General features: G+C 40.8%; 1 pseudogene; it reads right to left on the bottom strand.

Annotated features, from left to right (window-relative positions):
- Positions 1-1,102: 1,102 nt before the first annotated feature.
- LOC125290787 lies at positions 1,103-8,542 on the bottom strand (annotated as a pseudogene).
- Between the last annotated feature and the right edge of the window lie 5,665 nt (positions 8,543-14,207).

Genomic DNA, 14,207 nt, shown 5'->3' with positions numbered 1-14,207 from the left:
GGGTGAAAGAGTGAGTCAGATAGCAGGAGCTGATAAAGAGTGAGTCAGATAGCAGGAGCTGATAAAGAGGGTGAAAGGGTGAGTCAGATAGGAGCTGATAAAGAGGGTGAAAGAGTGAGTCAGATAGCAGGAGCTGATAAAGAGTGAGTCAGATAGCAGGAGCTGATAAAGAGGGTGAAAGGGTGAGTCAGATAGGAGCTGATAAAGAGGGTGAAAGAGTGAGTCAGATAGCAGGAGCTGATAAAGAGTGAGTCAGATAGCAGGAGCTGATAAAGAGGGTGAAAGGGTGAGTCAGATAGCAGGAGCTGATAAAGAGGGTGAAAGGGTGAGTCAGATAGCAGGAGCTGATAAATGCTCTATCAATGCTTACTTAGTGGGGGACCTAGAGGGAGCTCTGCTCCTGTACCTTTGAGTTTTAACCACTTGAGCTCTCCCATCTCTAGTTGGCACATCGATTTGGTGTGATGTACAGTACGCCCTAAAAGCAGTGCAGGTCAACCTGGCCAAGTTGGCAGCCCTGAGGTCCACACATCTTGATGAACTGTACTGTGCACCAACCTGACCAAGTTGTAGGCTTTGTGTGTGCAATACCTGTTAGTCTTAAAACGATGAACAGACACTCAAGGGCATTCATTGACAGACCTCTATTTACCATAATCCTATATGTTTGGTTCCAAATGCTACATCTCCATTTTAAAAAACTCATTAATTAAAAAGTAATTTATTATGTATTTCAGGTGATATAAATAACATCAGTGGAGTATAAGTACTTACATGTTAACTTGTGATATCAAGTCGTATGTGTTGTGAATGGTGGATGTTGAAGTGATACCCATGTAAGCCATGATGCTACAGTATGTTCTTTGTATTGTAGGGACAAATGCCATAGGTGTATTTATGCTAAAGATACATTGACTTTTTACTGTTGGTAGTTTTTCATAGATTGTATTTTTGGTGCAAAACTTTGATGTACAAAACTGAATGGAGTTCATGTGACGCCACAATTGTATATTTGGGTGTCATCCAAAATCAGAGAGCGACCCTGAGGAGGCAAAATGCACCATTCACTCCCAATAAAACAATTCATGACATCAGACCAGTGTGAGATAATGACTTCTATCATGAAACAATTTATTGTCATTGATTCATACATAATATTTAAGCCCATTTAAACAGCTTTTAATTTGTTCTACTCAGCTAAAACGTGTACTGTGCTGCTTGATGGGTTTAGGGATGTCAGTTATTTAACAGATTAAGTAAACAGAAGGATGCCCACATTAATCCAGCTTCAGACAATGTTTGGAAAATTAAAGCTAATTAATTATAATTTTAGAAAACAGCCTGTTAATGATTTGCAATATTGGGAGTATGCAGGTCATGTCATCTTCAGATCCCATGTAAATTATTCAACGTTACGAAACATTCAGCAATCATAATCTCTGACCTTTGTGACAGCATGAACAAGTCATTTTTGACCTGCTGTCACTGTAATTGTCACTGCTAAGACCCGTCCAGTAGAATTCATACTGAAGTACGGAAACACTCTCTCAGTGAAAGTGTGTGTGAAAGTGTGCAGGTGTGTGTTATTATCAGGGTCAGAGAATGACAGCTTTCCTCTGTCCCAGTCCAGCTGCACTCTGATCCTCTGGAGTTTCACAGTCACTGTGAGGAGAGTGGGAGGCTGAGGGGGAGCACGTGCTCTATATACAGCACCATTATACTCCACATACCACCATCCACTCACATAACCATAGTCTCCCTTCCTCTGGGTCAACTCTGCCATCACACCCACACTCCACCATGTGTTCTCTCCAACCTCCACATCCCAGCAGTGAGTCCCTGAGTTCAAGCCCTCAGAGCCCAGGACACTGGCAAAGTGATCAAATCTCTCTGGGTTATCAGGAAGCTGCTGCCCCTCATAACCCCACCTCACACTGGTCAGATCCTCAGACAGGATGAAACCTCGGTATGCAGTGTTGGGATCCAGAGTCACAGGAGCTGCAGAGAGAAAGAACACACACATGAGCTGAACACTGAGTGATGTGTGATGAGGATGTGAACGATGGTCGTTATCAATAGGGCTGAGTGATGTGTGATGAGGATGTGAATGATGGTCATTATCAATAGGGCTGAGTGACGTGTGATGAGGATGTGAATGATGGTCGTTATCAATAGGGCTGAGTGATGTGTGATGAGGATGTGAATGATGGTCTTTATTAATAGGGCTGAGTGATGTGTGATGAGGATGTGAATGATGGTCATTATTAATAGAGGTGTTACCAAGTGTAATGGCAGGAGAAGTAGTAACAGTGAAATGCTCTTTAGTCATGAAGGGATCCCAGCTGTGGGAATGTTGTATAAGTATATATACTTTTTGATCCCGTGAGGGGAAATTGTATTGTGGAATGATGGGGGAATATCACTGCTTTATTCTCACTCATTTTCCATCTCTGTCCTTATCTTTTCACATCAGCTACAGATATCCATTCTTTCCTGTGGAGATTACGAGTATTTAGGTATCATCTATTTCAGTGTGTGTGTGTGTGTGGCTATCTATGTGTGTGTGTGTGTGTGTGTCTCTCTCTCTCTCTCTCTGTGTCTCTCTCTGTGTGTATCAGTACACTCAGTATAAAGAGACTTACATAGCTCTTTCTCATAACATCATTTGACTTAATTTAAGAACAGTTTGACTAATTTTAAGATGTCTGCTGAAAACAAGCAAATTTGTCCTAAAAATAAGCAAATTTGGCTGCCATTGCGTTGAGCAAACTTGTCTTGATAACTTCTTGAATTTAGTCAAAAAGATCTTTCGACTGAGCACTGGGTAAGTCTCTTCATAGAGTTTTTGATCTTAATATCAGATTAATTGGTCAGATTTAATTTCTTGCAGTATATGCACACTCATTCCTCATATCTGTCTTTATCACTGTGTCCATCATTTCATCACACTGTCTACAACCCGTCCTTTTCCTTGGAGATTGGATGCAGTGTTTAGGTTTCAGCTAGCATCTATTTCAGTGGTCCCCAAACTTTTTCTTCCAGCTCACTAAGCCTGACTCTATGAGAGGGCCAGAGACTCGGAGTATATCAGTAACCATAAATAGCTTAGTGCTGTGAACAACAGCAGTCTACCTTAGTTGTATATTCCATTACATTTAATCATAGGCTATTGCAATTTAATACCATTGTTAATAATACATTATAAAAAAAATACTTTTGCATTCCCAAAAGTATTAGCAGGGAGTCCCAAAAGTATATTTTATCAAAAATGTGTGAACTCTGAACTCTGTATCTTTGCATACACAGCTCAAGTTGTGAATATCCTACAAATAATTTAAAGTTCTCAAACTATGACAATTTTATGAAGTGCTGAAGTGGTCTGAAATGACCCCCATTCTAACTTTTACTCACCTTATGAGAACTTTGTGAACTCTTTGTATGAACATTTGAATGAGTGAATAGAAATAGAAATAATAATCCCAGAAAGTCCCAGAAATTACTTGAATAGAAGTTATTTAGTTATTAACAATTAATTGATACACTTGTAGAATACTTTGAGTACTGATGCAGTCAGCATAGGCCTCTTATTGTTTGCAGATAGGCCTGTACATTTCATTCCATTTTCGATGGCAAACGCAAAACAGCGCCCAAAAAACCACCAGTGGACAAAAAGAGTATTACATGTGTACTGCTAAGACTCGCCATAGAGAGTGAATGGGAGAAATTGCGGAGGTTATAGTTTGACGATTTCGTACTCCAATGCGGGCCAGATGCTATATACCACAGACATGTTTTGGGGGGCCACCCAAAATGAGGTGGCGGGCCGTATCCGGCCCACGGGCCGTAGTTTGGGGACCACTGATCTATTTTAATTCCACTCTGTTAAAAACTGATACTCTGTGTGTGTGTGTATGTGTGTGTGTGTGTGTGAGTGAGAGAGAGAGAGAGAGAGAGAGAGAGAGAGAGCATCTTCTCTTTGTGTGTGTGTGTGTGTGAGACGTTACTGAACAGTTTCCTCGTCTTCCATCGAACCGTGGGGGGAATATTGTTCGGTTAGATAATATACCGTATACCGTAATATACCACATGTGTGTGTGTGTGTGTGTGTGTGTGTGGGTGTACTCACTGTACTGAACAGTCTCCTGCATCTTCTCCCAGACTCTGAACTTCAGGTTGCCCAGGTGCTTTGCCACATTGATCAGAGCTCCTGAAACCCTCTCTGGATCCTGCAGTGTGCACTGGGCTCTGGAATAACATTCAGGAGTCAGTGCTGCTGTGGGTTTGGGTTCAGAACCACAGAGAAGAGAGAGACAGGAGGCAGATCACTCACCTTTCCACTGTGCTCTTGTAGTTCTGGAAAATAACAAAGGAGAAAATGTGTGTTTAAAATGTTTGGATGAATTATTTTCATCTTCATAAGCCCTTAATTAGTAGTGAACTCAGACCCACCCACACACCCACACACCCACACACACACACAGAGAGAGAGAGAGTGAGAGAGAGATAGAACACAGAGAGAGAGAGAGAGAGAGAGAGAGAGAGAAAGAGAGCTGACATGCGCACACACACACATACATATGCATGCACACACACACACACACACACACACACACACACACACACACACAGAGAGAGAGAGAGAGAGAGAGAGATACAACACAGAGAGAGAGAGAGAGAGAGAGAGAGAACACAGAGAGAGAGAGAGAGAGAGAGAGAGAAAGAGAGCTGACATGCGCACACACTAGTGTTAATTTCGTCAGACGAGACTAGAGAAAAAATGTTCGTCAACAACCTTTTTTTCCATGACTAAGACGAAACGATGACAAGACTGCACTAATGTCCTGAAACACTGACTAAGACTATCTTAAGATGCATTATTGTTGACTAAAAAAAAAGAGAGACTAAAATGTTTTGCATGAAATAAAAAATCTAAGATAAAATCTCTTCATTTTCGCCTAAAAAATGAGAAGCCAGAATAGCTGTTACGTTTTCAAAATATTCTGAACGAGTTCAGGTTCATGCACAGCAGCTTTCCTGTAGGCTAGTCTACGTGCTGTTGCTGCAACTAGACATTCTCTGCTGCAACCCTGTACGAAACTACATGGAACAAGAACACCGGAGATTTCTGCCAGAGTTAGCAAGCTAACTACCTAGGCATTAGGCCACAATGCTACATACCCAGAAGTTGAAGCTTCTCTCATACATATACAGATTAACATCCCCAGAATGTCCGTACGAAAATTTTCAGCAAGTAATGTCAACTATTTAACTAGTTACACTGATGATGCAAAGTTTGCTAGCAAGTAAGCTAATATGGAAAGTTCGCTAGCAAGTTAGCTAAGATAGAGAGTTTGTGTTGCGTTTGGGCGCATATTGCCATCTAGCGTGACGGAGTAAACATTCATACTTGAGTCTAAGACGGTGTTTCTCAAACTTTTTCAGATGAAGGACCACTTAACTAATCAATAAAAAAGAAACACACGGACTACCTAGCTAAAAACAATTAAAAATAGACCTAGCAGTATATTAGCCTACACAATACTCACTGAACCACCTTGCTTATTGTCTTTGCACTTTGCTTAATTGTGTCAGAGGATTCATATGATTTAAACTGGCATATCTGACATAGACAGTGTTGTAGAACTGTTTGAATTTACATACAAGTTGGTTCAATATTGCAAACAACTAATCTATATTATATTTTACCAGGTCTGCTCGTGGACCACTTGGGATAGCTTATGACCACCAGTGGTCCCCCCGACCACACTTTGTGAAACACTGGTCTACGAAGATCATGACAGTGGTCCAGTCAAATCTTTTACTGTCTATGGTCAAATCCCAGCCGAGCTATAACTGTAGCTCGACTTACCTGTGCATGTAAACATACTGACTGACTGAAATAATTTGTTATAAAAAAGACTGAAATGTTTTTGACCAAAACTGACTAAGATAGCTTTAGTTTTCTTTTGACTAAAACTAGACTAAAATTACGAGACTTTTAGTTGACTAAAACGTGACTAACAAAAATGATATTTGAATGACTAAATATGACAAAGACTAAAAAGGACATTTCGTCACAAGACTAAGACTAAGACTAAATTAAAAATAGGTGACAAAATTAACACTAGCACACACACACATACATATGCATGCACACACACACACACACACACACACACACACACACACACAGTCTAGTTGCACTTGGTGGTTTACCCAGAAGTTTGACCATTTGTAACATGAAAACCAGTAATCAAAACTTAATATCAAAGGACCCTCAAGACACAAAAACTGGATGGTTCTGACCTGCAGAAATGTGACATCATCAGCTCCTATCTGAGCTTCTATGGCTCTGATTGAGTCTGAAAGAGATGAGATCTCTCTGCTCATCTTCTCAATCTTCTCCTTCATCATCTGACTCTTCTGCTCCTCTTCCTCCCTCAGTGCAGCTATCCTGGCTGCCTCTTCATCTCGTAGAAACTGGTGAAGCTTCTCAAACTCCTCCTTGATCTGCTTCTCTGTGTGCTGGGTCTGAGTCTGGAATAAGATCAGCAAGAAGGTCAAGGTCTTCTTGTCCCCCTGGAATATGCTGTGCATTAGGTGTTGCTGTTATGAGTGTTTCAAATAAAGCATTACTTTCACCTTAATGTGTTCAACTGTTTTATCACAGGTGACTTTTGCATTTGCAAAAGCCTTCAGCTTCTCCTTTAAGGGATGTAGTTTGATTATGAGCTCTTCCTAGAACCAAGAAGGAAAGGTCTTCAACAATCACCACAATCGGGCTGTATTTTCTTCAGTATCGCTATGACAACATGCTTTTACTGGCATGTTTCTCAAATGTAACACAATTTCAGGAACATTTCAATGAGCAACTGAATAACATAACATGTATAATCACTACTAAAACTAAAACTACAAACAAATTCAGATTTTTTATTTGGAAAGTCTTCATGAGGCAGAAAAGGATTGAAAGGAAAGTGCTGTCACCTAGTGATGAATTACAGTAACAGCAGCAACCACTGGCATTTTGAATTCTGTGATTGGTAAATAATTGTATATAATGATGGACCAAATAATAGGCTGTACAGTGTATTATATAGTATATTTTAGGGCTGTCAAAATAACTGATTAATTTCGATTAATTAATTTGAGAAAAAATAACTGATTAAAAAAATTAGTGCAGATTAATCGATTCCGTATGACCTTTGACCCCGAGCCGTTCTAGTCAGTAAAAATTAAACTGTAAAATGAAGGAGAGAGAAGAAAACGTGCTGCCTAGATCATTGATTGGAACATTTACTTTATAAAAATGGCCTGATGGTGTTGATAAAAAATAAAGTGTTGATAATAAAGTCCTCTGCAATGTCTGCAGCAAGGAATTTGCATATCACCGGAGTTCATCAACTCTATAGTCGCGCATCAATGCAAAGAAATAAGTGTTGACATTGAGGGGAGTGTTATTAATTAATAATAATTGTAATTAATTTTCATTGTGTCCCTAGGTTATATCTGTGGCCTGAAATGCCTTGTATGTGAAAAAAAAAAAAAAAAAAAAAAAAAAAAAAAACTTCCCAAGCACATTTGAATTTATTTCCTCAGCATATTAGGTCATATCATAGATTATTATGGCAATTATTTGAACAGTGAAAATAATAATAAAAGAGTTTTTGAACTTCAATGTCACTGATGCTGATTATTCAATGATTCATTTGAATTTAAATATTTAAAATACCTTCACAGCAAAAGTTATATATGCGATTAATTTAGATTAATTAATCACAGAGTATGTAATTAATTAGATTAATTATTTTAATCGATTGACAGCCCTAGTATATTTATATTGTTCATCATCCAAATCAAAATATATTTCAGTTGTTATACTTCAGACTTACCTTTCGGTCAGCTGCTGCTTCAACTATGGGACTGAAGTTGTGATTCTTGTGGAGTTTTGAGTCTCGACACGAGAACACACAAGCTGCTGATCATCATGACAAAACAACCTGAGTGGGTCGCCATGGAGACTACAGAGTGCTCCTCTCTGACTTGTAAGTGAGTCTCTCTCCTGTAAATATGTCTCACACAAGTTTCTTAATGCCAAGTTGGTTGGAGGTTCCTCCTTGATGACCTCCTCCTGCAGACTGGACATTCTCTGGATCCTTTGGTGTTCCAGAACTGCTGCACACAGACTTTACAGAAGCTGTGAGAGCAGGTCAGGACCACAGGGTCCTTGTAGATCTCCGTGCACACAGGACAAGATAGATCCTCCTCTAGCCTTGAAGCCATTTTCCATACAGCAACTTTACTTTCACTTGCACAAGATTAAAAAAGGCAGTTTCTCAATTCTCTGTCCTTAATGTTACCAACATGTCAACCTCTTCCCAAAAACAACCATGGCCAGTTTGATTGTTTATCTAGTTTAATTCCCACCTGCTGGTGTTGGAGCAGCCGTCTGTACCTGAGCTTCACTTCCTGAGTCCGAGGGAGGGGTCTGGAGGAGCTGCAAGCTGATTGGTCAATGTCACATTCCTTCACAGAACTGGTTTTTCAGTTCCTTCAGCCAGGTTCAGGTTCAAAGTAACAGGTTCAGTGAACTCTTACTGACTGGCATAAACACAGAATCAGTGCTTGTTCATCTGCTTTCCACACAACTAATGTCCTATTCCTACTAAAGAGAATATGTTCATTCACAGAGACCTGAATATAATGTGAGTGACACATACTGTAATGCACACTCACATCAGATGTGGACTTATTAGTATGTACAGCACTAAAGCATGCAGATCATAAGGGCTCCAATCAGTATTAGTATGTAGGCTACAGCACTAAAGCATGCAGACCATAAGGGCTCCAATCAGTATTACCGGTAGTATGTAGGCTACAGACATGAATATATTGTTTGTGTTTGACTAAAAGTTAGGAAAATGCTGCAGCAATGTGTCTTTCCAACTTTCTCTTTAAGTTTGGCTGAGACAGTGTGAGGTTCTGCAGCATTATGAAGATGATCCAGTCCAAGATGAATAATGTGTAGGTTTCTCAATACACAGATGAATGAGGACACAGTAAGACTAATGGTAGCAAAAATCGGGTTTTTAAAGCGTTTTATTTACACATCAAAAGAGAGGCAGCATGACTTCACCTAAAGATCCACCAGTTTCTTAGCCTGGTCCTACCAGACTCTCGTACATTTCATAATGTACAGAGTCTGGCCACTTTCCATTGCCATAACCAATTGCTAACGTTTGGTCGTGACGTATGTCTGGCTCAAACTAGCGCACGACCTCAACGTCATCGTTCTCAGCCACTCCCTCTGTTCGCTGATTGGACCTGCAGATTTTTGCAGGAGAAAACTCACGAATAGACCCCAGACCCAGACGACGTACTGAAGGGAAATGAAAATTGAGCGGAAGTATGTAGGAGGGCGGAGCCAGGCTACCAGTTTCTGTCAATAGACAAGGAATTAATTAGCGTTTAAGTATATTTCCAGGTTGATGGAAGATGGCATTGGTCCTCCCATTTTACATGGACCACACTGAATCAGACTCTGTTTAGCGCAAACCCTCAAAATAATGGGATTGGTGGTTTTTAATAATGTTGTTTATATGTTATTTTAAGAGCGCATTGTCAACAGTCATATTGGTGGGTGCACAACACACCATCCTTCTATCATCCATGAACGTGCACCAGCGCACATCCATGCAAAACATTACATATTGCATGATTACATAATTAGAATAAAGATATTACGAAATACTGTACATCTCATGATGAGTAGTTATTCACCATCATTTGCAAATTGGTAATGACGGTTAAAAGTGATTAGGGGAGAGGCGAGAGACACGTATGGAGCACAGCTGAAGACGCACTGTCACAAGATATAAGCAACTCCTCTGCAGGATAAATGTTTTTTTATTCAGTCATTTGAGCAATATTAGGGTAAGTGTTGCTTTTTCCAGCCTATGTTTTCGATGGTAACCTATTGTCAGTCAATAGTGAAAGTAACTGCATATAACATACCTGTCAACATTTAGCTTTCCAAAAACGGGAGATTCAGGCTGCGCAGTCGGCACCCGCTTCCTTATTTGGGTTTTGGGTTGCCAGGTTTTAGCCTATGACAGGTGAACCATTCACCTCGCTTAATCCAAGGGACGGGCAGAGAATTGTCTTTCAAACTGCCTAGGCATGCAATATGCCAGCACTACGACCATATCCGTATCCGGTCGGCAAAACGGCAAATACATCCTTCTTCGAAAGGAATGACTTAAGTGCATTGTGTTGCCCAACTTTCAAAGAAAAGCACAAGTCCAACTTCTCCAAAGTTGACGCCAACGCCGATTCAAACAACCGCTCTTCGTTCGCCATAGCCACCTTCCTTGTTGTTCACCGTCGCGGGACTGTCGCTTATCCTGTTAAGCCGCCTTAAGACTCTCTAACAAAATAGAGCGCTGTGATTGGATGATGTCCACGGCGTCAGCCAATAGAAATCCCTATGGTTTGATACTAGACGTACAGGCTGAGCAAATTAATTTGCCGCCGCTAGGGTGCGTCAGATTTCTAAGCTATGTATTTCATACACAATCTGGCAACCTGAATGGATCAATGATTTTAAAATGAAGTTTGATGGCCATGCAAATTACGGGAGTTTTCCGGGAGAAATAACAAAATGGGAGGGTGCTGGGAGATGACCTTGAAATACGGGAGAAACCCGGTAAAAACGGGAGTGTTGACAGGTATGGCATATAACTGTCTTGTCGTTGACTGACAGCATGGTGAAGTTAGTTTCACTTTGCCAATGAGTTCAAATAATAAAGGAGTGCAAATGCGTGAAGGCTATGCTAGGTTTTAGTAAAGCATGGTTTAGTGGAATGACTATTCCATAATGGTCTATAAGCAGCCTCCTTTAAATGTCGCCGTTGAATGTCAAAATTTATTTGACATCGCGCTTTGTGCCGTTAAATGGAATGACAGATGTCATTCTCATTGGTTTAAATGATGTTACGCCCCAAACACACCCATGACTGATTAAAAAACCTACAGGAACACCTTGTTGCGCCATGCGCTCGACGTTTGATAACGAAAACCCTCCCAATGCATCCTACTAAATTTGAATAAGCTTTTGACGAGTGACTTCTTCAGTCTCTGACATCACTGCACGACAAGGCAACATTAAGGAAAGCCAACTGCATCTTAGAAGACTCTACCCATGTCTTATAGAGTTTTTGAATGGCTGCCCTCTGGCAGGCGTCTGTGCTGTCCTCTGGTTAGGACTAACAGGAGGAAGGCCATCTTTACTTTTGAGGCTATTCGCCTTCTGAACTTGCATATGCTCCCAGCCCCCTCCTCCTCCATCTCCTGGGACTAACCTCCCCCCCCTACACTCCTGTCTGTCCTGTTCTTTCATTTGTCCTGTCTTATATGTTGTGTTATGTCTTATATGTCACTATGCCTGCATAGAGAAAATTGCATAGAGAAAATTGCCCCTCGGAGATAAATAAAGTTTTTTGAATTGAATTAGCCTTCTCCCCTCTTAACGGCAGAATGACACAGCCACTCCGGTTCGCAGGAAAAAACAACTATTTTCTGTTTCAAGTTCCCAACAAAGGTGCCACGTTCCGAACCGGCTTTTGTCGGGTCAAATGCTACGAACGGTTCAATGTTGGTTCGTGAATGAGAACGGAGCCAGTTCTCTGTTGGAAAAAGGCTATCATCGGCCATGTACATGGAACTATATGGAATAAGAATAGATTCATATGTTTAGTATGTGCGTATCACTTTTGAAACTGTAGAAATTATTTGTAACTGTAACAATGATCTGTGTAATGTCCTGGTGTGCTTGTGTTGTGTTTTGCCCTGTTCTGTTGTGGCCTGTGTCTGTTTGTGAGCTGTGCTGCAGGACATTCTGACAGTGGCAACATGGTAATTGCCTATTCGGCTCCTGCCGTTGGGGATTGGATACACCACAGTATAAGAGGGGCGCTGTTCCCATCTTCTGGAGCTCCGTTCTTGCGCTATCACGCTCCGCCCAGCCGTCATTTGCCATCAATGACGAAATTGCCAGAGTGAGAAGCTGGCATGGCCTTGACGCAGGTCGACGTTAGGCCTTGTTTTTCGGGCTATGTTGATACTTTGCCACTTTTGTGTTTGATTGAACATCGGAGTCAACCTTTTCTTAATTTTTGTTATATATTCACCTTTTTTGTAAATAAACACCTCAAAATTGATCGCTATTTTTGGTTCATCCGCCTTTTTTGGGGTTTCAACCTCAACTCTTTTGCTGCGTGTCTAACCCCTAGACTGGCACGTAACAATCTGTACAAGTAATTATTAATATTACTAATATGCACTAGAAATACTAATCTATTCTACAGGTATGGGACAGTAGTTTTACAACTACAAATCATCCTACAGTTAGAAATATTTACTATTACAACGTTGACGCAGCGGTATAGTAGCAGATAGTAGCATCCATCAGGCAAGTGTTTTTTAAATAAACTCCCCGTGTATTTACAAACTTTTCAATGCCTCGTTTTATGAGTAAAGAACATAGTTGTACTACTGTAGAAGTTTCGTACCATTCAGGGCATTATCAGTGGGGTAATTTACGAGATAAAAGTTGGTACCATTACGACTGCAGAAACTCATTCGTTTCTGACAGGGCTACTCGACCAGGGTTCGACCAAGGGAAAACAGGTTCTGGGAGGGTGTTTGGCTCGGGGTCATGGTGCAAAGGACCCTAGGGTGAAATTACAACGAACCATCGCTTTAAGATTGTTAAAGTTATCAACAATATTACACTTATATTCGTAAGAGATACATCAAGTACTTTGCAATGATGTATGGACATAGAACACAAAGCATTTATTTGATCCTTTCCCTTTGGATTTACATGTTTGAATTGAGCTCACTAAATAAAAAACACAGAACATAAACATACTCGGTTTCACAGTAAATAAAAAATAATCAAGAATATAATCAAGAAACCAACACGATCTCTTACACCCTCCAAATTACACTTCAAAAAAAATCTAACCAAGTGTTATTAATCTTATATTAAAGGGACACCAGGCAAGCCTGATGCTTTTTCTCTACGAAACTCCCCCTTCGCTCGGTCTGAAGCTCTTTTCCTTTTCTTTGCATCTTCTGTCAAGGGTTTTCGCCGTTTTTTCGCCGGCTCTGCCATTATACACACGTTTGCAACAATCGCTAGCATTTAGTTAGCCTGCCTATGTGCTGTGGATGCAGGGTGTAATTGATCCTGCTTCGGTCGGCGGGTAGGATACACTGAATTCGCAAGCGGGATATTCTTCCTACAGGCAGTAGGGGCGGGCGAGTCTTCATTCGCCCTGTAATGAGACATTTAACCATATACCGATTTACGAAGATGACTAATTAACACGAAAACGTTGCCTGGTGTTCCTTTAAAGCAACACTATGGAGTTTTTCAACCTTCATAATATATTTCCAAGACCATTGTGATGGTACATCGACTTACAATAGGTTGAATGACACGTATGCCATAGCCTGACGGGGTCTGTATCGCTTTTACTGGCACTACGGAACTTCTGGGTGCGGGTAGCAACCCGAGCACAAAAAGAACTACAAAATTCGACTGCTTTACAGCATACCTCACCCCCCCATTTCCTCAAATTCGGACGTGAGAGAACCAGCGTTTGTTTGCCAGCTGTCACGCGTGTATGTTGTTGTCATGGCCGAAGCAGTAACGAAACCGAAGAGGGCATAGGTTTTGTCGGAGGAGACTAGGAAAAGAAAGGGAGAGTGACAAAATCAAAGGCCGGACGAGGATCAATATCAGCGTTCGTTCGCTGGCATGAGCTAAAGGAGGAGGAGGGGTGCCCAACTGATGCTGACTTGGTCGTCATGCTGTTGGACTAGTAAGTGTAGGCCTATTGCTTGCATACTATCTCCAGTTTTTCGAATTTGTTGTCTGCCTTGCTATGTTACGGAAGCTATCTGGTCCTCCATTTATTTTCATGAATCTAATGCTAGTAGAGGAGCGAATTATCAATCTGGTAGATAGCATTCTCATTCTGATTTGAGCATTGCAATCGATGACATGCAAATCGCAAATGGTTGATCTAAAATCACTAGCATTCTCGTTCTGAATTGAGCATTGCAATCGATGACATGCAAATCGCCAATGGTTGATCTAAAATGTTGTACAACCTAATGCTGGAGTAGTGTTTTATGAC

This window comes from Alosa alosa, unplaced genomic scaffold, assembly GCF_017589495.1.
Source record: "Alosa alosa isolate M-15738 ecotype Scorff River unplaced genomic scaffold, AALO_Geno_1.1 AALO_1.0_unplaced_9, whole genome shotgun sequence".
NCBI lineage: Eukaryota > Metazoa > Chordata > Actinopteri > Clupeiformes > Clupeidae > Alosa > Alosa alosa.
Note: the sequence above shows the minus strand (reverse complement) of the source record. Positions and strands in the feature narration are given on the sequence as shown.